The 26,011-nt window shown below is 40.4% G+C and overlaps 1 pseudogene; it reads right to left on the bottom strand.

Annotated features, from left to right (window-relative positions):
• Positions 1–25,760, bottom strand: LOC119242251 (protein NDRG3-like; annotated as a pseudogene).
• Between the last annotated feature and the right edge of the window lie 251 nt (positions 25,761–26,011).

The following is a 26,011-nucleotide window of genomic DNA, read 5'->3' as shown; positions in this document are numbered from 1 at the left end:
TCACAGGGCCTGACGATGGAGCAGACATGGAATTTTTCCAGTCTGAAACCATTTCGTAGCATGATTTAATGGTGACAAAACAGGAGTTCCCAGAAAAATATCATTTCCATTTCTCTTGCCACAAGTGTTCATCCAGGTTGAATTGTTACTATCCGTGACCCTAGATGAACATCAGGAAGAATCCTGAAAATAAGTGATTTTTCAGTTGTTTTCCATACTTGTGGCAGATAAAAATGCAGATGACTGGACCAGAAATGTACACGATCTGTTTGCTTTGAGTATATCTTGGAAAAACTGCTTTGTGTGAGACCATTGCATTTAAGATTATAAAGTATACACTGAAGTGAGAATGTTAGTGAACATCCTCATGACTGGGTAAATGTGAACCAGATACTCATTCTAATTAACATTAACTAAGGAAATTTCTTTTTTTAAAAAAATATTTATTTATGCATACAAGAACTGGGGTACAAGCCAGAGGTGGTGGGGGGAGGGAGAGGATTCACCAGAGACCAAGTGGGGAACAGAACAGGCAGATGTACTGCTAAAGGGAGCAGTGGGCCAGACAGGAGAGGTCTGCCGTGCCATCTGCGTAGCTACCTGACTGCCCGGGGATCGAACTCATGCTGCAGAGGCTCTGGATAGCTTCACAGTGCTGTGCTTAATCCCTTGCACCACTAGGGAAGCCCTAACTTTATTTTTTTGTGCCTCTCATGGTAAAACAATAACAACAACAACAACAAAAATCACTCTAAACTCTGAAGAAAGGGAAAATGAATTACCACAAAGAAATCATGGGGTCTCTGTGATGGTGCAGGCGCAGTGCTGTGAAGCTGTCCACAGCCTCTGAGGTGCTGGTTCGATCCCTGTCCTGCCGGCCGCAGAGATACCCACATGGTGCAGCAGACCTCTCCTGTCTCGCCTGCTGTTCCCCTCAGCAGTGTATTTCAGTCAGTCTGCCTGTTCTGTTCCCTGCTCTGTTTGTGGTGGGTCCTCTCACCTTCCCGCACATCTGGCCTGTACCCCGGTTCTTGTATAAATAAATAAATCTTTTTTTTTTTTTTAAAGAAATCACACCATAGAGGTCATTCATAATTGCTGATCTTTGCTATTTGGTCTCTCTCTGCTGTTTCTGGGAGAATAGTCTATCATCCGTTCCCTTCTGTTTTTTTTTTTTTTTTCTTGTAAAGATTTATTTATTTATTTATACAAGCACTGGGTACAGTCAGAAGCGCGGGAGGGTGAGAGAATTCACCAGAGCCAGAGAGGGGAACAGAACAGGCAGACCGATGAAGTACACTGCTGAGGGGAACAGTGGGTGGCAGGAGAGGTCTGTAGAGCCATGTGGGACCCTCTCCTGGCAGCTGGGATCGAACCGGCACTGCAGAGGCTGCGGGCAACTTTGCAACCCAGCGCTCAACTGCTGCACCACCAGGGAGGCCCCATCCGTTCCCTTCTATAGAGAAGCACACCAAATAGGCACAATCAACCCCTGGCCTAGGGGCCGCATTTGATAATGTTTTCACATTGTCCTATGAGCAGTTCTACTTAAGAGAGCATTATCATATAAGTTAAAATTTTCCCTTAGAATTTGTGAAATGAATCCGTTTCAGTAAAGATGAATCAACTTTGTAAAATGTTCACAAGAAAATGATCTTAACACTTAAGTGTCAAAAATTTCTACCACTCAGTCTTTTGCAAGGGCTCTGATATTTAATATGTATTGCATGTTCCCAAAGAAAAATATTTGATTTGAATCATGGACCTACTTGAAGATATATTCCTCAAAAATGTGTTGATGTCAGTCTGTTAGAAGTTCATGCTCTTTCATGGTCCCCAAAGTCCATAAGGATAACTGATTTACTACTACTCCAGGAAGTAGTTATATGACACTAACTTTTGTTGGGCTGATCATGTAGCACAGATGATGTGATCCACTGCTGTTGTAACAAATCACCACAAACTTAGTGCATTAAAATAACATAAATTTATCATCTTACAGTTTTGAAGATTAAATAGAGAGGGCCTCCCCGGTGGTGCAGCAGTTGAGCGCTGGGTTGCAAAGCTGCCCGTAGCCTCTGCAGCGCCGGTTTGATGCCTGGCTGCCTGCTGGGAGAGGGTTCCACATGGTGCGACAGACCTCTCCTGCCACCCACTGTTCCCCTCAGCAGTGTACGTTGGTCCTTCTGCCTGCTCTGCTCCCTGCTCTGGCTCTGGTGAATTCTCTCACCCTCCCGCACTTATGACTGTACCCAGTGCTTGCATAAATAAATAAGTAAATCTTTAAAAAAAAAAGTCTAAACAGAGAGCTAAAAACAAGATATTGGTAGGATTGCATTCCTCTCTAGGCTCTAAGAAATAATCCTTTTCTAGGTTTTAGAGGTTACCCATATTCCTTCGCTCTTCACTGTATCTCTACCTCTTTTTGCATTTTCCCATCTCCTTCTCTGTGATCTTCCTACTTCTCTTTTATAAGAACCTTGTCATTTTATATAGGACCCACTGTCAAAGAGAAATGCAGCCAAAAAGAAGTTAAAAAGTGAAAACAGATTTTATTCAGTGACTACTGACAATAGGAGAAATTCCTGAGCTTCATTCCCATTTGCAGAGAAAGGATGAGGTGTTTTAAAGAGAGAATGAGAAGTAGGAAGGGGGATGAAAGAGTAGGTAGGGGATAAGGGATGGGGAGGAAGATGAGGGAGTAGGGTGGAGATGAGGAGCAGGGTGGGGGCTGAAGGACCACAGAAGGGGACAAGGGAGTAGGGGATGAGGGAGGAGATGAGGGAGTGTGGAGGGGGTGAGGGAGTAGAGAGGGTGATGAGGGAGCGAGGAGGGGAGCAACTTGAGAGGATGTAGGAAATGAAAAATTTCGCAAAGCAGGATATGGAGGTTGGTCCACATGAAAACCATTGTTTTGTTGACTGGCCCTCATGAAAGTTAGGCTTCTTCCTTCCCACAGACTGGGAGATGGGGGTCCCCTAGCTTCAGGTGCTGACTGAGACAACTGTAAATTCTTTTGTCAGGTTTGAGTCTTCTTAGATAGGTACTTAAGGCAAAACTAAGGTTGTCACAGATATGACCTCAACCGTTAGAAACTATTAGTGTTCAAGACTTTAAGGGTCATGGTTGAAGTCAAGTTGAGAACAGGGCTCAGAGGCACCTGACTAGAGTTTGATCAAGAACATAATCTTTGTCACCACCCAGATGATCTATCTATCCATCGCCACATTTTTAAGTTAATAACATCTTCAAAATTCCCTTTGTGATATAAGGTAACACATTCAAAATTTCTGAGGATTAGGACCAGGGCATCTTAGGAGCAGGCACTGTTCTGCTCACCATAGTAGTGATGATAAGACTCCACCCCCAGCAAAATATGTTTCTCTAATAAATTTTAAGTTCAGTGGACGTCCACATTTAAGATTGCTCAATTGAATCTCATCACAATCTTTTTAATACAGAACAAATACTTTTACCTACTTGTATACTAAAGAACATAAGCAGGAAGATGGCAAAAGCTCCCCAAAGGCTGAAATGATGGTACTACTTGCAAGTCTAAGTGTCTGTTTTCTTAGTTATGCATTTTTAATACAACATGACATTGATTTTAAAGTCATGGCTCACATGCATAAACATGAGAAGCTGAAAACTAAAAAAAATTTATAGACTGACAATAGGACTGCTTTATCACTTTGAAAATCATTTTCAACTTTAAGTCAAAGCTCATATCTCTTATTCAATAAAGTAAAACACTTTATTGTCTTTGATCTGCTATCATTTTTTTAGATTTTTAAAATTTTAACATTTATCATTTTTAACATTTTTTAGACAATATTTGCTTCCCCCACTCAGATTGAGTCCCCATAGAATTTCCTTCCCCAAGGCACCCATGTCCCCTGTCACCACAATCCCCTGTGCTCCTCCCTCCCTTCCTCTGACCCTTCTCCCTCCTCCTCCCCTGCAGGATGTCTTTGGTTTATAATTGTCTGTTTTTGCTTTGTTGTGTTTTGTACTGCTATTATTATTATTTTTTACACTGATGTCTTATTTGGTTCCCCTGTATTCCTGTTATAAGTGAAACCATCTGATATTTTCTTTTTCCTTCTGGTTTATTTCACTGAGCATAATTCCTTCTACCTCCATCCATGTTGCTGTGAATGGTATGAGTTTATCTTTTTTGATTGCTGAATAATATTCCATTGTGTATATATGCCACATCTTCTTGATCCAGTCATCTATTTTTGGGTATTTGGGTTGTTTCCAGGTTTTACCTATTGTATATAGTGCTGCAATAAACATAGGTGTACAGATGCTCTTTTGAATCACAGTTTTTGGGTCCTTTGGGTACATCCCTAGGAGTGGAATTGCCAGATCAAATGGTAGCTCCATTTTTAGTAGACTGAGGAACCTCCAGACAGCTTTCCACAATGGCTGGACCAGTCTGCACTCCCACCAGCAATGTAGGAGAGTGCCTTTTTCACGGCATCCTCGCCAACATTTGTTGTTGCTGGTTTTTTTGTTTTTTTGTTTTTTTTTTTTTTTTATATGTGCCATTCTTACTGGTGTAAGGTGGTATCTCAGAGTGGTTTTGATTTGCATTTACCTGAGTATCAGGGATGTTGAACATTTTTTCATATGCCTGTTGGCCATTTGCGTTTCCTCTTTGGAGAAATGTCTTTTGAGTTCTTCTGCCCATTTCTTGACTGGATTGTTTATTTTGTTTTTGTTCAGTCATGTGAGTTCTTTGTATATCATAATCAGTCCCTTAGCAGTTGGATGGAGTGCAAAGATTTTTTCCCAATCAGTGGGGTGTCTCTCTGTTTTGGTTAATGTCTCTTTTGTTTTGCAGAAGCTTTTCAGTTTGATGTAATGCCAGGTGTTTATCTTTGCCTTCACTATCACTGCTTTGGGTGATGAGTCTTTAAAGATGTTTCTGAGATGTATGTATTGTAGTATTTTACCTATATTTTCTTCTATATATTTTACAATGCATCAAAGGGATAGTACACCACGATCAAGTGGGATTCAACCCAGGGGCACAAGGATGGTTCAACATATGAAAATCGAAAGTGTAATCCAACACATCAACAAAAAGAAAAATAAAAAACATATGATCATATCAATAGATGCTGAGAAAGCATTCAACAAAGTCCAACATCCATTTATGATGAAGGCCCTTGAAATTCTCGGCATAGAAGGAACATACCTTAACATGATAAAAGCCATATACGACAACCCACCGCCAACATTATTCCCAATGGCAAAAAGCTAAAGGCTTTTCCTTTAAGATCAGGAGCAAGACAAGGATGTGTTCTCTCACCACTGCTCTTCAATATAATACTGGAGGTCCTAGCCAGGGCAATAAAACAAGAGAAAGACATACAAGGAATCCAGATAGGGAAAGAAAAAGTAAAACTATCACTATTTGCAGACGATATGATAATATACATAGAGAACCCTAAAAACTCCACTGATCTGCTATCATTTTGACCTAGCATGTGTCTTTCAATCTCCAGATCTCTGCATCCCTAATAGGAGCTCAGGAAGTGCTACAGGTTATCTTGGTTATATCTTGGGCAGTGTGCAGTGGGTAGCTTTATTTATTTATTTTTTAAAGATTTATTTATTTATGTATACAAGAACTGGGGTAAAGGCCAGAGGTGTGGGGGGGTGAGAGGATTCACCAGAGACAGAGTGGGGAAAAGAACTGGCAGATCTACTGAAAAACACTGCTGAGGGGAGCAGTGGGAGAGACAGGAGAGTTCTGCTGCACCGTGTGGTTCAGCTCCCTGGTAGGGATTGAACTAGTGCTGCAGTGGCTGCGATAGCTTCATACTGCTGTGTCTTAACCCCCTGCACCACCAGGAAGCCCAACAGTGGGGGAGCTTTAAAACAGGTCCAGATTGAACTGCAATTCATCCTGTCCAGTGCAATGAGACAAAACAGTGTCCACAACAGTGCTTGTCAATTCTGAGAATTTGGAAACTGCCCAGTTAATCCTGACTTTATAGCACAAGGGTCAATGTTAATGAGGTCTTTCACAAGCACTGGGTGACTGAGTGCAATTTCACTAAGGATGTGAGCTCCAGCACCAACTTCAACCCCAAGGACAATTTTTCAGACTTAAGTAAGAACAGAAGGCAATGTTTTGGTCAGTTGTTCATTGTGGGAAACTGTTGGGAAAGTTGGGGATGAGATTGTACCTTCCTGTTGCTCTGGGGCATCCACATGGTAGACAGAAAAGTGCTGGGAAGCAGAGTTCAAGTTGAGGTCAATGTCATGATATGTCAGGATAATTGGTCTGTTTCCCTATAGTAGGCCTTTTGCAGGGATGGGAACCATACCATCCATGAGTTCTTTCTATGTCATGTTCCTTGATTTTATTACAGTTACCTTCTCTCAAATGATCTAGGTAAATTGTATCAAATTTAATAACTATCAACTTCAGCTGGCTTAACCTAAGTCCTGGAAGTTTTTTTTAAAAGATTTATTTATTTATGCATACAAGAACTGGGGTATAGGCCAGAGGTGTGGGGGTATGAGAAGATTCACCAGAGACAGAGTGGGGAGCAGAACAGGCAGATCAACTGAAATACACTGCTGAGGGAGCGGTGGGCGAGTCAGGAGAGGTCTGCTGCACCATGTGGGCAGCTCCCTGATTGACCCTTGTTTGTGTTTTGGAAGTAGAGGGTCTCCCCTACAGGTGTAGTCACTGTAAAGCAAATAGCCCACCACCATAGTCCATTGTGCTCTCTTCCTACCCTGTTCTCCCCTTCCCCCTACCCCTCTTGATGCCTTAGTTGTAGGGCAGATTTCAAGGGTTGGTTTCAAAGTTTGTCTTTGCTGACTCTTTGACTTTATATATATTTTTAAAAATTTATTTATTTATGCATACAAGAGCTGGGGTACAGGCTACAGGTGACAGGATTCACCAGAGACAGAGTCAGGAACAGAACAGGCAGACTGACTGAAATACACCGCTGAGGGGAGCAGCGGGTGAGTCAGGAGAGGTCTACTGCGCCATGTGGGTGGCTCCCTGGCTGGGGATCGAACTCGCACTCCAGAGGCTGCGGACAGCTTCATAGATTGTGTCTTAACCTCTTGCACCACCAGGGAGGCCCCAACTTCTCTGTATTTCACATGTAAGCGACACCTCTAGTATTTATCTTTCTATTTTGCTTAGCATTATCCCTTTCAGTTCCATCCATGTTGTTGCAAATGGCATGAATTTATCTTTTTTGATTACTGAGTAGTATTACATATATATATAAACACATGCATACACACATATGTGTACACACATACATACGTATACACACAACTTCTTGATTTACTCATTTGTTGTTTTAGCACTTAGTTATCATTTAGAAGTGGTTTGACCTCTGTAAGTTAAATGTCTGAAATTCATTCATGAGGACTGATGACAATAGACGATCCTCAAGAATAAAAGGCTAACTCCTGAGGTGGGCCATCAGTGCACCAGTGAAGAGACAGCGGTGGATTTCAATGACTTTTGTCCTAGAAATGATACTGAAATTTCTTTCGATTTGAACTTAAGGAATGCAGGTTATTTCCTTAAGTTTGTGACTATGTAAATATAATTTTCCTTTTGGTATTTGATAAGTCACAATAAACCTACCTTGTCATTTAATAACATCATGTGAATCTAGTAATAACTGCAAATAAAATATGAGGCGCATCTGTGATATTAAAACATGTGGCGATGACCTCATCATTCTGACTTTGAGATGACTTCATAATTCTGAATCTCTCCTCTGAAGCCAAAAAGAGATTGATTAATCTATCATCAAGGGGCAGATGATGAGTATAATTAGAGGAGGCTCAGTACCCTTAAAGATTTAGACAGAAAGTGCAATAATTTGATTAAAGAAACTACAAAACGCTTCTCAAAAACTTTCACATCTAATTTTCTCAGAATCTACAGTAAGTTAAGAAATTCAAACCTGAAGCTGCAAAGAATTATAGACTCTTGAGCTACTTTAATTTTCAAAGATTATTTCTCTAATAAATAGTGCTTAGACTCATTAGATTGAAATTTTCATAACAAAAACAAAGTTGTTTTTATTTTCATGATTTGAAGAAAGGCGGAGTTAAACCATTTTCCAGAGTATTCAATGGAACTAAATTCAATGATAATATGTCTATATTGTATATTTCACATGCATCACTTGATCAGTAACTTGGTAATGAGTTTGACACTCTTGCTTTCTTCCCCTCTTGGTACGTGACACCGTATTCTCAGCTGCTGAGACCATTACATCCACCCCATGTCCAAAGCAGCAGGATTTTTCTCCTTGTTTATTTTCTGTCTCCTGTCCTTGAATGTGAGCTCTGAGGGAACCGGGTAGTGTCATTCTTATTCATAAACAAACCCTCAGTGTCTAGACAGAGCACATATTAAGAGCATACTTATTGAATGAATTAATGAAATGTTACTAACATATTTTTGTACAAAACATGCGTTCTTTTTAGGTGAGATTTTGAAACATACAAAAAAAAAGAAGCTCCGATAATTTTTGTATTCAGAGGTAGTCACTATCACTATTCTGACATAGTTCAAAAATCTCTGAGTAAATTATTAAGTGTTGTCAGAGACTCTCAATTGATGCCTAAAACATGAATAGAGGATCAAAGATAATTATTTTTAGGGTCTTTAGGATACATTGCTTAGAATCTTTATTTATTCCTCATAATTTTATGTTTTGTCACATACTAAAACTTGAAGATATCTCTTTGATGTTTGCATAGTTCACCCAATGATGTGCCATAATTTAATTTACTTGTCCATAGTTTATGTGGACATTAAATTCTTTAAATATTTTGAGATTTTTAAGAAATGCCCTGATGAATATCAGTATATACTCTTTCTGGGGACCACTTTGATAATGAGAACAGGAAATAACATCAAACAATGAAATCATTTTTAACACCAGTGATGCACATTGCAAATTACTTTCCAGATATGTAATAGTTTATACCTAGTACACTGAACATGAATACCTAATTCATTACTCTATTGTTATGTGCATATCAACTTAATTTTTTGTGGTTTTGTAACAGGGTGGTCCCCAGGAAAGGGGGAGGTTCCCTGCCCCACCCAAGGGAGGGTGGAGCTGAGCAGCAAGAGAAGAAGCTGCAGGAAGAGATGGAGGAAGGAAGCAGGATGGAGCAAGGAGACCTGGAGGAGGCGCATGGAGCCTAGAGACACATGAAGAAACTGCGCTTGTCTTTTGGACGTGGACTGGGTGACACAGATGTGGGTGAGACCTGTGGGGAGGTGACAATGGCAGTTTTTATCTTGATGTTGATTTTGCTCTTTTTCTTCTGGGCTTGTCCGGTTGTTTGTGACCCTTTTCTGTGGGTCCCCACTGGAAGATGTTTTAGACTTGTGGCAGGCTTTGGGGCCTTGCTCTGGGCCGACCCCATATGGATGGAGTTTTACCCACGAGGGGATGGGTAACTTTGGGTGCTTCATTTAGAAACTAGACTCTTTGCCTCACCTGTATTGTTTCCTAGTTTAATTAAAGTTCCTTCCCATTAAAGTCTCCTATGTTTTGTGTTGATGCGGCGGATGGCAGAACCCATTTAGAATAGGCAGGTTTGCGGGGCTTGGGCTGCCCCTCTCCCTGTCCTATAACAGATTTGGCGTCCAACGTGATTTAGGACAGAGCCATCCGTGGTTAGTCAGCCCCATGGGAAATTGGGCTTCCCTATGGCACTGGCTACCACAAGCGCAAATGTGACTTTTGGTTTCTCCGGTGTGTTTGTTTCATAAAAGGGGGGATTGTAACAGGGTGGTCCCCAGGAAAGGGGGAGGTTCCCTGCCCCACCCAAGGGAGGGTGGAGCTGAGCAGCAAGAGAAGAAGCTGCAGGAAGAGATGGAGGAAGGAAGCAGGATGGAGCAAGGAGACCTGGAGGAGGCGCATGGAGCCTAGAGACACGTGAAGAAACTGCGCTTGTCTTTTGGACGTGGACTGGGTGACACAGATGTGGGTGAGACCTGTGGGGAGGTGACAATGGCAGCTTTTATCTTGATGTTGATTTTGCTCTTTTCCTTCTGGGCTTGTCCGGTTGTTTGTGACCCTTTTCTGTGGGTCCCCACTGGAAGATGTTTTAGACTTGTGGCAGGCTTTGGGGCCTTGCTCTGGGCCGACCCCATATGGATGGAGTTTTACCCACGAGGGGATGGGTAACTTTGGGTGCTTCATTTAGAAACTAGACTCTTTGCCTCACCTGTATTGTTTCCTAGTTTAATTAAAGTTCCTTCCCATTAAAGTCTCCTATGTTTTGTGTTGATGCGGCGGATGGCAGAATCCATTTAGAATAGGCAGGTTTGCGGGGCTTGGGCTGCCCCTCTCCCTGTCCTATAACAGTTTCAATAGCTATTTTTATTGTTTTGATTTCAGATATTTGATCACTGGTGTGGATGAATTTTTTTTCAGTAGGCCTATCCATGGTTTATTATAAATGCTGAATTTTGAGGTAGAATTCAAAATACAGACACTGGGATATGATTCAACTAATTTAACTCATATATGAGTGTATCTATATATTTATTATTGAGGTAAAATTGTTTACAATAGTGTATATGACTTAGGGAACAGGTTCACACCGCCTCAGGTATATATCACTACAACACACCAACCATCAAAGCAGCCATGTACCTTCACCATAAGTCGTCCACACCCACCCCACTTTGTTCCCGCCCCTACCACCACTCTGGAGTAGTCTCAACTTCATTGTCACATTTCTAGGATATGTTTTCATTCAGTTTTATCAGTTCCTGTGTTTTATTTCACATGTGAATATTCCATCTATGAGTAAAAATCATCCATTTCTTCTTCTGACTTATTTCACTTAGAATAATCTCCTCCAGTTCTATCCATGTTGTCATGAATGGCAAGATATTATATTTTTTTAATAGTTGAGGGGCCTCCCCAGTGACGCAGTGGGTTGAGTGCCGTGTTGTGAAGTGGTCAGCTGCCTCTGCAGCCCAGGTTTGATTCCCGCCAGGCCAGGGGAAGTCCCACATGGTGCTGCAGACCTCTCCTGTCTCGCCCACTGCTCCCCTCAGCAGTGTATTTCAGTCAATCTGCCTGTTCTGTTCCCCGCTCTGTCTCTGGTGAATCCTCTCACCCTTCCGTGCCTCTGGCCTGTACCCCAGCTATTGTATAAATAAAAAATAAATCTTTAAAAAAATAGTTGACCAGTATTCCATTTTGTGTATATATCAAATCTTAATCCACTGATCTGTAGATGGTTATTTAGGTTGTTTTCATAACTTGATTACTTCATTTTCTTTGTTTTTTAAAGATTTATTTATTTATGCATATAAGAACTGGGGTACAGGCCAGAGGCGTGGGGGGTGAGAGGATTCACCAGAGACAGAGTGGGGAACAGAACAGACAGACTGACTGAAATACACTGCTGAGGGGAGCAGCAGGCAAAACAGGCCTCACAGTGCTGCGTCTTAACTTCTTGAGCCACCAGGGAGGCCCTACTTCATTTTTTTACATCTCATTTCAATCTCTTCTTCCACCTGGATCCTTAATGAATTACTATCTTTAAGGTCATCTACTCAATCCTCCATCTGATCAATATTTTATTTCCATAGCTTTCTCTAGGGTTCTTGATCTCATTTGTTGTGTTCTTGACCTCCAGAATTTGTTACTTTATTTAAAATTCCATTTTCTATCTTTTGCTCATTGATTTTATTTCTGAGCTCACTAATTTTTTCTCTGAATAGTGTTGGATCTTTTTGATTAGCTTTCCTGAGATCTCTTGTATTACTCTGACTTTCTGAATTTTATTCCACCTCTTTGAATTTCTTTATTATTGAAATTTTGAACTCTAGTTGATAAGTCGATATGCTTTTCTGTCTTTTGTGTTTGATTTCTGGAGAATTTTTCTGACCTTGTGGTGTTATGGGCTCCTGAGGTCTCCATGTTTTTTCTTTATTGTGAGCCAGTTTTGCTACTTGAGGTCTCCCTATTTTAATATTATTTTTAAAAGATACATTTATTTATGCATACAAGAACTGGGGTACAGGCCAGAGGTGGGGCATGGGGAGGGAGAGGATTCACCAGAGACAGAGTGGGGACGAGAACAGGCAGACTGACTGAAATACACTGCTAAACGGAGCAGCGGGCAGGGCAGGAGAAGTCTGCTGCACCATGTTGGTAACTCCCTGGCTGAGGATCGAACTAGTGCTGCAACGGCTGCGAATAGCTTCATAGGTTATTGTCTTTACCCCTTGCACCACCAGGAAGGCCCTATTTTAATATTATTTTAAAAAATCTTTGGCAGTAACTTAGGGGATTAAACTATTTTATTTTTCCCACAGGTAGTGCTGTTTGATTTTATTGATTTATTTTGGCCTTTGCTGCTTTCTGTACAGGGATCTGTTTTTTATAGTTGCTGAGAGAGGAGAGTGGAGGAGGGACAATGGAGGGTCCAGGTATTTGTGTGGATGAATTGGACTTGGGCTGGCTCCTGTTTGTGGCACTACTATATCCCTCCTCTCTGGTCTTTGAGATGCTAGGCTTGGAATTCCCTGTGCTCTCAGTGTAACTTGAAAGGAAGGTACCTGTCCTACGAAGTGGGAAAGCAGACTGCAGATCAGAATTCTTGATCTGTTGTTATCTCTACTGGAGATCCAGCCTATGTGCAGCAGTCAGCTCCCCAAAAGGCTTTCCCCTACTTCAGGGGAGCGTGCCTCCACACAACCACACAGTCCTGCCGCAGTGTCCTCTATTCTAGACCACAAGCCTTCCAGACCACATCCACCTCATTTTCAATGTCGTGTGAGTCACCTCAGTGTTGACCCTATTGAAGTCTGCACTGGTCTTTGCTGTCCAGGGATAGTCAATTCCACTCTTATGGGAATGTCTCTCCGATCCATGTCCCTCTGACTCACCTCTCTAAGAGCCACAGCTCATGAGGGCCAGGCCCTGCTGTTATTTTCCATGGCTTGTGGCTGGGCTCCCATAGTTGGCAGCTGGTGACCAAGTTCCTGTAGCTTGTGATTTGTGGCAAGACTGAGGCTCCCTCCTCTGGGTATTGCTCCCAGTGTGTGCTGCAATCCTCTGTCTTACCTTCAGTTACTGGCTTTGTTCTGTTGTAATCTAGTTGAGAATATAAGGAGAAGGCAAACCCATTGTCTTCATTCTGCTCCCATCTTGCCACTTGCTCCTGAATTCTCTTTCAAACATTTTTCTCATTGATTTACATGTGTATTACATGCATTAATTACATGTAATTAAAATTTTATTGAACATATTACAGGGTTTCCCTGGTGGCATGGGGGTTAAGTCTTAGAGCTATCATTGCTATGGCCTGAGTTTGATCCCCTGCCAGGGAGCTAACCCACATGACACAGCAGACTTCTCCTGCCCGCCCCTGACTGCTCCCCTTAGCAGTGTATTTAAGTAGATCTACCTGTTCTGCTCCCCACTCTGCCTCTGGTGAACCCCCTTACTCCCCACATTTCTGGCCTACACCCCAGTTCTTGTATGCATAAATAAATAAATCTTTAATAAAATAAAATAAACATATTACAAATGCTAAATACATTACATTATTATAAAGTGTGTACTGTAAGGAATAATAATAAATAGCAATAATAAAATGGGACTGTGTGGAGCCACAATTTAGTACATGTACAGAACTTCTAAGCTTTGAAGCCCCTATATATTCCACCCAGTCTAACTATTTTCCTCCTCTATAGAGATAGCCTGTATCCTGAATTTCTTTGCTTTTTTTAGTGTTAAAAAATGAATTTTTCCCTAAAAGTATTTTGCTTAATTTATCTTGTTACAGCTATTTAATAAATAAGATCATGTTCAATGTATACTTTCTTGACTTATTTTCATTATTTAATATTTTCGGAGATTCATTTGTTTTACTATTCATAGCTTTTGATTTTTTCAAATAGAGTTAAACATTATTCCCTCATGGTAATAACTCAAAATTTCTTTATTTGTTGTATTTTTGATAGAAATTGGATTGTTTCCAATTTTTGCCTCTTTAAAATGATGCATTTTAATTCAGAAATTCTCATATACATTCTTTTGCAGAGAAGCAAGAGTGGATATGAATTTAAGATGAAAAAATTGGGTGTCAGATTCAGCTTTATTGGGTGATTCCAAATATTTCTCCTAAATGATTGCACAATGTACACCTGGAACAGCATGGCAATATGCATTGCTTCACGCCTATGCCAACACTTGGCATCATTAGATTTTATTTTTTTGCCAGACTGGTAGATAGGAAATGAGCAATTATTGTAATTTTCTTTATATTTCCCTGAGTACTAGTGAAAGTTGAGTACCTTTTCATATTTTTTCTCATAGACCCTGTTGAAGTCTGCACTGATCTCTGCTGTCCAGGGATAGTCAATTCCACGCTTATCCATGGGAATATCTCTCTGATCTGTGTCCCTTCAACTCACTGCTGTAAGAGCCACAGTTCATGGGGACCAGGCCTTGCTGTTATTTTCCATGGCTTGTGGCTGGGCCCCCAGAGTTGGCGGGTTTTTCTCTATTTGACTATTGGCTTATTTTTTCTTTGTTTTGCTGTTGTTTTTAATGCATTCTGATGCTAACCATTTGTGGTCATATGTGTCTTTTCTCTCTTTATGAATTACCTTATCTGTAATTAAAAAAAGAAAACATGAAGAATTATTAACTAGTAAAAGGTGATTGATTTCTAAAAAGGGTAAAAGAAAGCATTAAATAACACAGAAACAGCAAATGTAGGCAGCAGTTACTACCTTAAGAGCTTAGGGAAAATTCCCAAGGGAAGAACACATCAGAACAGCTCTCCTCCCAAGGCTGAGAATCTGATTTCATTGGAAAGAGTGTCCATGGATCACTGAGTGATGAAGAAGTTCAAGGGAACCATGGGGTGATTAAATAAAATAAGTCAGAAAGTGAAAGATAGCTATCAGATGGTTCCATTCATCTGCGGATTATAAATAACCATAAAACATGCACAGGAAAAATACAACAGTAATAAATTTTGAACTTAGTGAAAGGATTTAGTGGTTACTGGAGGGAATGGGGGGGGGAAGTCATGGGAAAGGGAGGCTGAGGTGGTGTTGGTTTGTGTGATTTGGTGGAGGGTGAGTAGAACATGTGCCACTACGGAAAAGCAAAAATGTAATCCCAGTGTTAAAATGAAAAGAAATCATAATAATAATTTTAAAAAAGAAGTTAAAGACCTGAGCTGATGAGCAGGTGATTAGGGACCAGTGAATTAGGACTGCAAACAGAATCTGTCTATTGAAGTGGTGTCTGTGCAACATTGCATTTTTCACACAATACTCGCAAAAAAAAGGTATTTCTTTAGACACCAGTGAAACTAGTCAAAGTGTGGGCATCACTGTGTGTTTTGCAAACCACCGATGGCCACACTGTAGGGAAAGGAAGAAGGTACACCAAAGGCAGTCAGAGAAACTCTTTCCTTGCTCAGTCTTGTAGCATCTCACTAGTGCCCTCTATTGACAAATCCCAACATTGTGCCAGCTGGCAAAGAAGAAATGTACAGGATCCAGATCCAGTAATACAAAACAAGACAAAGAGGGGTAGATCTGGCACATTACTAAACATAGTACTTTTGAATATGAAATATACTCATTATTGCTGGTGCACAAAATTATCTTGATGTTTTGTCATTGATATATATTTGGCAACCTTTAAATAGAATGCTGTCATCATTATTCATGCATAGTATTACCATGAGTTTTTGCATATTGATATTGTATTTGCAAACTTTGATAAAATCCCTTTTAAATCCTAATTTATCTGTATGTTTTTTCTGGTTTTCCATGTTGGTGACATTACCAGTGGATATTGATTATTTAGTTTCCTTCTCTATAACCCATATGTAATTTTTTTTTTTTGCCTGTCTAATTGAGCAAAATAGGACTTAAAGTACAAGGGGAAATAGAATGGGTTATTCCATTTAACTATAAATTCTATTTAACTATAAACATTACAGGTCTTATGTCTAGTTCTTTAATCCATTTTGAGTTGGTTTTTGTGCATGGTGTTAGGTAGTAGTCAAGCTTCATTCTTTTGCATGTAGTGACCCACTTTTCCCAGCACCATTTATTGAACAAACTTTCTTTGCTCCAATGCATATTCTTTGCTCCTTTGTCAAAAATTAGTTGGCCATAAATCTGTGGGTTTATTTTTGGATTTTCTATTCGATTCCATTGGTCTGTGTGTCTGTTCTTGTTCCAATACCATGCAGTTTTGATGATTATGGCTTTGTAGTATAGTTTGAAGTCTGGGAGTATGATGCCTTGATGCCTCCATTCCCTTTTTTTTTTTTTTTCAGGAGAGCTTTGGCTATTCAGGGTTTTTGGTGATTCCACATGAATTTCACCAATAATTGTTCTATTTCTTTCAAGAATGACATTGAAATTTTTATTGGAATAGCATTGAATCTGTATATTGCTTTTGGTAGGATGGCCATTTTAATAATATTTATTCTTCTAATCCATGAGCAGGGGATGTCTTTCCATTTCTTTGTGTCTTCTATTTCTTTTAACAGTGTTTTGGGGCCTCCCCGGTGGTGCAGCAGTTGAGCGCTGGGTTGTGAAGCTGCCCGCAGCCTCTGCTGTGCCGGTTCGATTCCTGGCTGCTCCCTGGCCACCGGAGGAGGGTCCTACATGGCGCGCAGACCTCTCCTGCCGTCCACTGCTCCTCTCAGCAGTGTACATCGGTCCTTCTGCCAGCTCTGCTCCTCGCTCTGGCTCTGGTGAATTCTCTCACCCTCCCGTGCTTCTGAATGTACACAGTGCTTGTATAACTAAATAAGTAAATCTTAAAAAACAAAACAAAACAGTGTTTTATAGTTTTCTTTGTATAGGTCCTTTACCTCTTTTGTTAGATTTATTCCCAAGTATTTTTTGTTTCAGTAATAAAAGGGATGTTATTTTTATTTCTTCTTCAGATTTATTGTTTGTGTATAGGAAGGCTACTGACTTTTGCATGTTGATTTTGTATCCTGCCACTTTACTGAACTGATTGATGAGTTGAATTAGTTTTTCTGTGGAATTTTGGGGTTCTCTATGTATATTATCATATCATCTGCAAATAGTGATAGTTTGACTTCTCTTTTCCTATTTGGATTCCTGGTATGTCTTTCTCTTGTCTTATTACTCTGGCTAGGACTTCCAGTATTATATTGAAAAGCAGTGGTGAGAGTGGACATCCTTGTCTTGTTCCAGATCTTAATGGAAATGCTTTCAGCTTTTCACCATTGAGAATGATACTGGCTGTTGGCTTGTCATATATGGCCTTTATGATGTTGAGGTATGTTCCTTGTATCCCAAGAATTTCAATGGCTTTTGTCATGAATGGGTGTTGCACTTTGTCGAAAGCTTTCTCAGCATCTATTGATATTATCATATGGTTTTTATATTTCTTTTTGTTGATGTGTTGGATAACGTTGATTGATTTTCGGATGTTAAACCATCCTTGTGTCCCTGGAATGAATCCTACTTGGTCGTGGTGAATTATCTTATGGATACATTGTTGGATTCTGATAGCTAAAATTTTATTGAGGATTTTTGCATCAGTGTTCATTAGGGAGACTGGCCTGTAGTTTTCTTTTTTTGTGTTGTTCTTGTTCGGTTTTGGTATTAGTGTAATGTTGGCTTCATAGAACGTGTTTGGTATTATCCCTTCCTTCTCAATTTTTTGGAAGAGTTTGTGAAGGATAGGCACTAATTCGTCTCTGAATGTTTGGTAGAATTCATTTGTAAATCCATCAGGTCCTGGGCTTTTGTTTTTGGGGAGGTTTTTGATTACCATTTCAATTTTGCTGCTTGTAATTGGTCTGTTTAGGTGTTCTATTTCTTCTTTATCTAGCTTTGGGTGATTGTAGAGTTGTAGGAATTTGTCCATCTCCTCTAGATTGTTGAACTTGTTTCCATATAACTGTTCATAGTAGTTACTGATTATTCTTTTGATTTCTGCTGTGTCCAATGTGATTTCTCCTCTTTCATATGTGATCCTGTTTATTTGTGCTTTCTCCCTTTTTTCCTTTGTGAGCCTGGCTAGCGGTTTGTCTATTTTATTTATTTTTTCGAAGAACCAGCTCTTGGTTTCATTTATCTTTTGGATCTTTTGGATTGTTTTTTTAGTTTCAATTTCATTTATTTCTGCTTTGGTTTTTATTATTTCTTTTCTTTACTGGTTTTGTTTTTTTGTTGTTGTTTTTCTTTTTCTAGTTCTTTAAGCTTCAAGATTAGGTTGTTTCTTTGAGTTCTTTCTTGTTTCTTGATGTGAGCTTCTACTGCTATATATTTTCCTCTTATTACTGCTTTTGCTGCATCCCATACATTTAGGAAATTGGTGTCCTCATTGTCATTCAATTCAAAGAAATTTTAAATTTCTTCTTTGATCTTGCTAGTCCAGTGGTCTTCCAATAGTGTGGGTTTCAATCTCCATGAGGTAGGAGAGTACCTTGCCTTCTTTTTATGTTTTATTTCTAGTTTGATGCCATCATGGTCGGAAAAGATGCTTGGTATGATTTCAATCTTGGTGTATCTGTTGATGTTTGTCTTGGGTCCCAGTGTTGTGATTGATCCTGGAGAGTGATCCATGTGCGCTTGAGAAAAATGTGTACTCAGACTTTTTTGGGTTTAGTGTTCTATAGATGTCTGTTAAGCCCAAGCACTCTAGATCCTTATTTGGAGCTTTAGTGTCTTTACTTATTTTTTGTCTCATTGATCTATCCATTGTTGATAGTGGTGTATTGAAGTCTCCTACTTCGTATGTGTTTTCTCTGATGTTTATTTTCAAAGATGACAATAGTTGTCTGATATATTTTGGTGCTCCTTCATTTGGTGAGTATATGTTAATGAGTGTTATTTCTTCTTGAAGTGTTGTCCCCTTGATCATAATGTAGTGACCATTGGGGTCTCTTTTTAGTTTTTTGAGTTTGAAGTCTGTTTTATCTGATATAAGTGTAGCTGTTCCTGCTTTCTTTTTTGGCCTATTTGCTTGTAGGATTGTTTTCTATCCTTTAACTTTGAGTCTATTTTTATCTTTTGTAGCTAAATGTGTTTTCTGGAGACAGCAAAAGGAGGTTGGGTTTTGTTTCTTAATCCAGCCTGTGACTCTGTGTCTTTTTATTGAAGAGTTTAGTCCATTTACATTTAGAGTTAACATTGATATGTTAGCATCTCTATTTGCCATTGTGTTTGTCTTTCCTTTGATTTTATTTATTTATTCTTTTAGTAACTTTTTTTTTGGCCTTCTTTCATTGTTATTCATCCCTCTGCAGTTCTGGCTTTAGGACTCTTTGTAGTATTTTTTGGAGTGGGGGTTTAGTCATAATGAAATTCCAGAGTTTCTGTTTGTTTGGGAAGGTCCGTATTCTTTCTTTATAGAGGAAGGAAAGCTTTGCAAGATAGAGTATTCTTGGTTGGCATCTGCTGTCTTGAAGTCTGTTGACTATGTCCCTCCACTCTCTCCTTGTCCATAGTGTTTCTTCGGAGAATTCTGATGTCAGTCTTCTGATTGTTTTTCCTTTGTATGTTATCTGTTTCTTCTCTTTTGTCAACTTCATTATTTTTTCCTTGTCTTGGATTCTTGGGAGTTTTACTATTATGTGTCTTGCTGTATTTTTCCTTTCATCATGGAAGTTTGGTGTTCTTCTTGCTTCTTGTATATCAATTTTCATCTCCTTCTTCACGTTTGGGAAGTTCTCTTCAATTATTTCCTTGAATATTTTCTCTGTTCCTAGGTCTCTCTCCTCTCCTTCTGGGATTCCTAAAACTCTTATATTTCCTTTCCTCATGGAATCAGATAGTTCTTGAAGTCTTTCTTCAGTCTTTTTCATTTGTACTTCTCTTTCCTTTTCTCTTTTGGTTCTTTTTGTTTCTGTGCCTTCAAGAGTGCTTATTTATTCTTCCATTTCCTCTATTCTGTTATCACTACTTTTCCCAGCATTCTTTAGCTCTTCTGTTAATCCTTTGATCTCCTGCATTTCCTTCATTTCCCTCTTTAGGGACTCAATTTCATTCTTCTGAGTGTTGTTTTCCTTAATGACTTCCATCAGCTTTTTCATCATGGCAATTTTAAATTCTTTTTCTGGAAGGCTCAGAAGTTCTTCCAAGTCACCATAGTTGCAAGCTGGTGGGTGGCTTTTTTTTTTTTGTGGTGTGTCTCTTTTCTGAGGCATTGCTACTTTGCTTGTAGTTTTTCTTTTCCCTGCTGCCTGTCTTCTAATTTTCCTTATGCGTTGGGACACTGTGCCCCTGGTACTGGCTGGCATCTTTTTGGTGTGTTCTTTCAGGAGTTTCAGAAACTGGGAATCCAAATGAGTCAAAACTGTTATGCCAGAAGTCTAGTGAGGCGGTGGTACTTTGAGTACGTCAATGGTCACTGTCACAGAATCTCTCTTCCTTCTGTGTTTAGTTACAGGTTCATCTTGGAGTCCCACGGACTTCCCTGGAGGTCGGGTAGCTGGATTGCTTGCTACCCGAGATTTGGGTTCCAAATCTCTGGATCCTCCTCTGGGCTCCAACTTCCTGCCAGGTGGGACCGGGCTTGTGGGGGCCTTCAGCTCACCTCTGACTGCACAGGGAACTTTCTCCCTCTGGCTCCATGGGGAGCCTTCTGCCAGATTCAAGCAGTCTTTATTGAAGAAAGGTCCCTGTTCTAAAATGGCGCTTTGGAGACAGGCACACTATTCCGCATGCCCGGTCTGTCTCGGGCCTGGGTGCCCGCTCGCCCTCTGGGTTCGGACTGCTGGTCAGAAGGGGCCTGGCTTGGGCAAACTTCCCAGCTCACCTCTGACTCCTCTGGGAGCCTTCTGCTGGTTTCAAGCAGTCTTTACTGAAGAAACGTCCCAATTCTAAAATGGTGATTCGGAGACAGACACACTCTCCCACGCGCCTGGTCTGCCCTAGCCGTGGGTGCCCACTCCCCCTCTGGGCTCGGACTGCTGGCCAGAAGGGGCCTGTCGTGGGTGAACTTCCCAGCTCACCTCTGTCTCCTCCAGAAGCCTTTTGCCAGTTTCAAGCAGTATTTATTGAAGAAAGATCCCTGTTCCAAAAAGGCGATATGGGTACACACTCCCCTGAGTGCCCGGTCTGCCCCGGCCTTTGGTGCCCGCTCCCGCTCTGGGCTAGGACTGCTGGCCAGAAGGGGCCTGGCCAGGGCGAACTTCCCAGCTCACCTCTGGATGCTCGGGAGCCTTCCACAGGTTTCAAGTAATCTTTACTGAAGAAAGGTCCCTATTCTATGGGGTGTTGGTGATTTTTTTCTGGTCGCTAGGCGGCGCCAGAGATCTCTTCTAGTGTCCTTGGGAAGCTGTTTTTTTAACCCCGTGGGACAGGGCAACAGAGTGGGAATGGTGGGGAAAGCCTCAACGGCTTTGGGGTGCTGTGTCTGCTTGTGCCCCACTGCCGTGGGGAACCCACATCCCGAATTTTGTGCCCTGGGTCTCAGTTCCAAAGCCTTCAGGTCCAGGACGTGGGCTGTAGCCCAGTTCAGTGTCCACAGAAATGGTGCCTTTTGCACCCCGCTCCTGTGTCCGGGCGCCTAGTTTCTGATTACTCAGTGAGGGACATTTACCTCAGTGAGGGCCCCCACGTGTCTCTCTGCAAGCCTAGGTCATAGGCGCGGAGACCTGGGAAGCCGCGATCCCTGTATCTTTTCAAGTTCACCGCTTTTCCGCACAAGCTTACCGGCTGGCCTGGGGTTGTTTATAGGTCTCTGGGAGTCTTTGCTTTTCTCTAATGGCACCCGGAGCCATTTGCTCACCTCCGGGGCGAATCCTGCAGGGTTCTCCACAGCTCCAGTTCACAGGGTGTGGTGACTGAAATAGTTCCTTTCCACTCACTGTCCCACTTGATGCATAGTTTGTTCTTGTTGGTTGTTTTAGTTTTTTGTTTTTTCCTCCTTTCTGTTGGTTGACTTTGTGGGTGGGGGAGTGTAGCAGGGTTCTGCACCTCTTTTCTTTATTCCACTTTATTGCTTGAAACATGGATAATCTCATGTTGGGCTATCAGTGTGAAGACTACCCTATTATGAAGTCAGAGTGTTAGAGGGAAAAGGATGGCCTAAAGCTAATTCCATACAGGCTTTGTGGATTCTGCCCCCACTCCAGACCAAAGCCAAAAGACACTGGGAACTACAAATCCCATCACCACCAAAGGGAAGGTGGCTGGGACCTGAGGGTGGGGTTAAGCAGCCAGGTTTGGTATAAAACCAGACACGTGGGCTTTGGGGGATTCCCCATTTTGGCTCCCTGCCAGCTCACAGCACGTGGCCAGCTCTGAGAGTGCCTTTGGGTTTCCAGGTCAGCTGATTGGGTAGGACGCATTAAAGACTTTATTTCCCTATTTTCTCCCTGAGTTGTACATTTCCTCAATTCCTTTTCCCTTGCAAATAAACCTTTTATTAACCTTTTGTGTGTGCCTCTAGTGGAGTATTATTAAGTCCCTTTTTAAGCGCGTGGGTGAGGACCCACAGCCAGGCAACCCATTTTATATCGAGGCTGCTCCGTAACAAGAGCAGTGAGCTGAAAGGACATGGGTCCTGGAGGACACTGTGGAGCAGAGCAACTGTGCCAAGTCATTTATGTACTTTCACAGGAGAGAGAAATCAATGTTGCATCTTGTATTTTCTTTTACTTATATTTTTTACTTTTACTTGTATTTTCTTATATTTGCTCTATTTATCAGAAAAAAGAAGAAATATGAATGAATATAGGTGTATATATTTGTGAATTTAAAATATGTGATAAGATAAACCATTACATTTTTAAAATGTAGGGTGCTGGAGGAATTAGGGTGCAAATGGTATAAGAATAACATTTAGGTTTATGTGAATATATTTTGTTGTGCAGATTTACCCTAGGAACCGTGTAAATATTTTATATACTTATAAACAAAAATTAAATCACTTAACAAATATCAATCACTAAGTATAAAACAATTGAGTCTTATGTATTGAATTAGCAGCTTAACCAAACAGGGAAGGACTATTTCATGTGACTTTGTAACATGGCAATTTGTCTGAGGATCCCCTAGCACGCTAATGTTCTCTTAGAACAAAAAGAATTGCAAAATGTCTTAAAATGTGTTTGTGCACATACTATGAATATTCTGCCCCCTCTCCTTTCTCCGTCTAGCAGGCAAGAAAGCCAAGTCATCTGCATAGATTTAAAGTCAGAACAGCTTCTGTCCCAGTCTGTGACATAGTCACGTAGGAATCTAGTGTCTAGAGTGAACCAAACTTTCACTGTCCCTCAGCCCCCCACTAAAGCCCAAGGAGCCAGATAAAAAAGATTTAAATTATGAATAGCTAGTCCTTGCATCTTCACAGTGCATTCTTTAGAAATCCAGGGATAGTGATTAAACCCCAGTATTTGCCCTCCTCTGCATATAGATAGCATCAACATTTCTTCAGGTCAAGATAACTTAGAAAATTGAAAGATGTAAACCAGATGGCCCTTGTCAAGATTAATTACATTTTTGATGTCAATGACTCACATTCCTATCTATATAAACTGAACACAAACTTGTGATGATTGGAACAGTTCTCACAAAATAAAATATGTGGGACTCCTTCCCAGGTTTGCATCCTCATTTGATTATCTAATAAACTCTTTGTATAATTATCATTAAGACTTATATTTCATTCAATATATTGAATTGCCCCATTGTTAGTACTGATATTGCTATAGATACTGTTGTATGTAATTATGGGATAAACTTAATGGATTAGATATGCTAAAGTTTTTTGGAATAAAAAAAACTCCATGTTTTTTTCCCATGGGAGAAAGAAGATTATAAACTGTTGAAGTAAATATCCTATAGATCTAATTGAATTGGAATTAAAAGTATGAATTTATGAAATATTTTATCTTGAAAAAAAGTGTTATCTAATTCTGTTGACTGAAAAGTTTAAACTAAAGGGCAACACAGTAAAATTGATCAACTTTTGCACTCAGTGGCTTCTAAATATCCTTGACTTTAAATATTACCAGGAGAACTTCTTTTGAAAAAAGGCTGATTTCAGTTTTGGGACAGAAAACATACAAAATGAGATCAGAACATCTTATCATTTTGGAAAACACCAGAACATAACTATCAACTACTATTAGGGACATATCAAAGAGGCATGAGCTAACCTGGCGACTCCTATTGGCAAAGATGTTGGCAAGCTCATAGATAAGGATAACAGTTGTAGCACATTGAAGGACTTCGAATATGTTTATACTGACAACCTCCTAAAGACACCAAAAGACAAAACAAACCAAAATTCTTTGAAAATTGTTCATGAAACAACTCTTTTATCTTGAAGGAAACCAAAAAAGGGAAAACAGAGATTTTCTTCTTTCTACTGGATGAAATATTCCCCAGTTGAATGCACAGTTGATGAAGGGAAGTATTTTATAAATGTATATCAACTAATGATTGAGGAAGAAATCATAACCTTAGCATATTTTTGCAACTCCAAGTGACTTAGTGGATGTAGGTACAGTGCTTAACAGTTTGCATGTCAAACAGACATCCAAGCATTATATGTTATATCACTACCTACGAAATAATCTGGCATATAGAATTGAGAGTGAAACCCAACAGTTAATTAGTTAATTTATGAGGAATAGGAAAACCAGGGGACAGAAAAACAGGTTAAAGGATGTAATCAGCAAAACAAAAACAAAAACAAAAACAAAAACAAAAAAAACCAAAAACAACCTCAGGGAAACTACAGAAAACAACCTGCTGTCTACAAAGAAAGAATTAAAAGAAAATAAAGGAGAATGATGTGGGGGAATTATGAGTGACTAAAAAATGATATCCACTGATTGCAAGTTATTGGTCTTATTTGGATCCTACTTATACAGTGATTTAAGCAGAGACATTGACTAAGTACCTGTCAATATTAAGGAATTAGGGTTCATATTTTTAGGTGTGATAATTAATGATGAGTTCTTTTCTTTAGAGCTACACACTGAAATATTTACATTTACATATTTATATTTATATAACATGATGTCTGGAATTTTCTTCAAAAATAATTTAGAGGTGGGAGAAGAAGTGAGCTTGCTTATTAAGCAAGGTTAATAATTTAAGAGTTGATAATTGTGAAACTACTATTATATGCTATTAACCTATACATATGTGTATATTTAAAATTTTCTTTTAAAATATAAACAAATCCACCTGGTACAGATGACTCCATCCCACTCTAGATTTCACTTTAATTGTCTTCAGGGGTTGTAGTATTTGAGGAGCAGTCCCAGGTTTTGCACCCTCTGCCCCCGGGCCCTAACGAGGCTGGGTCAGGCCATTGTACCTGCTGTTCAGCTTTGCCACTAGGGCAGAGGACAAGGAATGCCTTGTGTGGTCCAAACTCCTCCCCTTGACATCTGGACACTGCCCCAAATTGGAAGGATGGGCAGGCTGTGGAGTGTTGTGGTCCAAACTCCTGAGAAAGGTCCTGAGCAAGGAGGCTGAGCAGAAAGGCTATGAGAGTTTTAAAGACAGAACCTTCCAGGGTTCTGGAAAAAAAAAAACCACAACACTCTGTTTTGAACAGTGGTATGTGAGGCTCTGGCCCCTGTGGCTTTTGTACCTTTCCTCCAGATCCTGCAAACTGATCTCTTTGAAGAGCCACGTCAGCTTGTCCCCACACTACCTTTGGCTGGTCCCAGCGCTTGCCCACAATGCTCAGCAGATCAGCTCTCTTCACATTCAGCCTCATCTTCCTCCACAGTGTACAAATGGCCCCAGGCTCTCCTCAGTCGGCCAGGCACCATCTTGATATGGCTGGTGACTGTTTGGGCTCTGGACTCTGAACCATGGACACTGGGGTAGAATAAACACACACTCTCCCTCTCTCCTTTCTCTTTTTATACCCCCCTTAAATAAATCATGTTATTGCTATTTCTCTCTGTGTGTCTGCCTTTGAGCTGTGTCTTGCAGTTCTAAGCATGTGAGTGAGGACCCACCAAC

The sequence above is a fragment of the Talpa occidentalis genome, unplaced genomic scaffold, assembly GCF_014898055.3.
Source record: "Talpa occidentalis isolate TD23 unplaced genomic scaffold, MPIMG_talOcc4v2.1 talOcc4.12, whole genome shotgun sequence".
NCBI lineage: Eukaryota > Metazoa > Chordata > Mammalia > Eulipotyphla > Talpidae > Talpa > Talpa occidentalis.
This window is presented reverse-complemented; position numbering and strand designations above follow the sequence as displayed.